This window comes from Galeopterus variegatus, unplaced genomic scaffold, assembly GCF_000696425.1.
Source record: "Galeopterus variegatus unplaced genomic scaffold, G_variegatus-3.0.2 Scaffold53796, whole genome shotgun sequence".
Classification (NCBI taxonomy): Eukaryota; Metazoa; Chordata; class Mammalia; order Dermoptera; family Cynocephalidae; genus Galeopterus; species Galeopterus variegatus.
In genome coordinates, this window is record NW_007779907.1 from 1,909 (window position 1) to 3,133 (window position 1,225).

Genomic DNA, 1,225 nt, shown 5'->3' on the forward strand with positions numbered 1-1,225 from the left:
GTAATATTTTGTTTCAAAAGCATTATTCTTAGGTAAAAATTAAATAGCACACACTTTGTCTTCATCAATCTCTCCAGCAGGTGAGCCATGATCTCCTTCAAGAATGCTTTCGGCCTATAAGCAAATCAATTAAACAAAATTTAGCAATACACTTAGATACTCAGTAAACTAATAAATGATGCATTTTTTGACCATCATCCAAAGAGCTGAATGCATTCTTAGAAATATAAATTCAATTCTTTTATTTAAATCTCTTAAATTAACAAAACAAAAAGCAACACTGGAGGGTCTTCAAAAAGTTCATGGAAAGATTCATATTATCTTCTAATCACATTTTTCCACAAACTTTTTGATGTACCCTGTTATAAGAGTAGTCTTGAGTTTACTAAGTCAAAAACAAAAACCTTGATTCCCTTCTCCTACCTCAATCTTCCCAATTTCATTAAGTCATACCTCAATCACCCAGATGCACAAGCCAGAAAATGAGGAGCCAGCATTTGCTTACTTTCATTATCCACTTCTAAACTATTAGAATGCCTTGATTCAACTATCAAAATGTACCTGTTGGTGCACACTAATCTAAGACATTAGTATATCATTTCTTACCTGGACCATTGTAAAAGCCTCACAACTGGTCTACCTGCTTCCATCTCTACTCTCCTACAATCCCTGTTCATATAGCATCCAGACAAATCTTTTTAAACTGTACATAAGATTATGTCATTCCTTCATTTCAAAATTTCCCATGGGTTTCTATCATACTTAGAATAAAAGGTTCTTAACACTGTTTCCAAGGCCCCATAATTTCACCTTACCTACCTCTGTTAAGCTCATCTCTTATAGTTCACTTTAATATGTTCCTGCCTCCCTGGGCTTGTCTCTCTGTTCTCCAAACTACTCAATCCTGCCTTAGAGTCTTTAAACTTAAGTTTTCTATGCATGGACTGCTCTTCCTTTTCATCTTCATTATGAACTCCTTGTCTTTCATGTCTTAGCTCATATTTCACCCCTCAAAGAGCCTCATGAGACTACCTATCTAAAGTAGATTGAAAGGAGAATGCCTTCCGATCATATATTATGCTATGTTGTATTATTGTCGAATCATTTATTACGGTATTATGCTGTTTTATTTTCTTCAAGCTCTCGGTAATGGCTAAAATTATCTGAAATTGGGCCGGCCCGGTGGCGCACTGGATAGTGCGCCGCTTGGGAAGCGCGGCGGCGC

At 36.4% G+C, this 1,225-nt stretch overlaps 1 long non-coding RNA gene across 1 annotated transcript in view; it reads right to left on the reverse strand.

Annotated features, from left to right (window-relative positions):
* The window catches only part of LOC103584402, a 2,039-nt gene extending 1,778 nt beyond the window's left edge, over positions 1–261 (reverse strand). Inside the window, exon 1 of the long non-coding RNA XR_549971.1 lies at positions 55–261. This is a non-coding gene — a long non-coding RNA (uncharacterized LOC103584402). The remainder of the gene's footprint in view (positions 1–54) is intronic.
* Between the last annotated feature and the right edge of the window lie 964 nt (positions 262–1,225).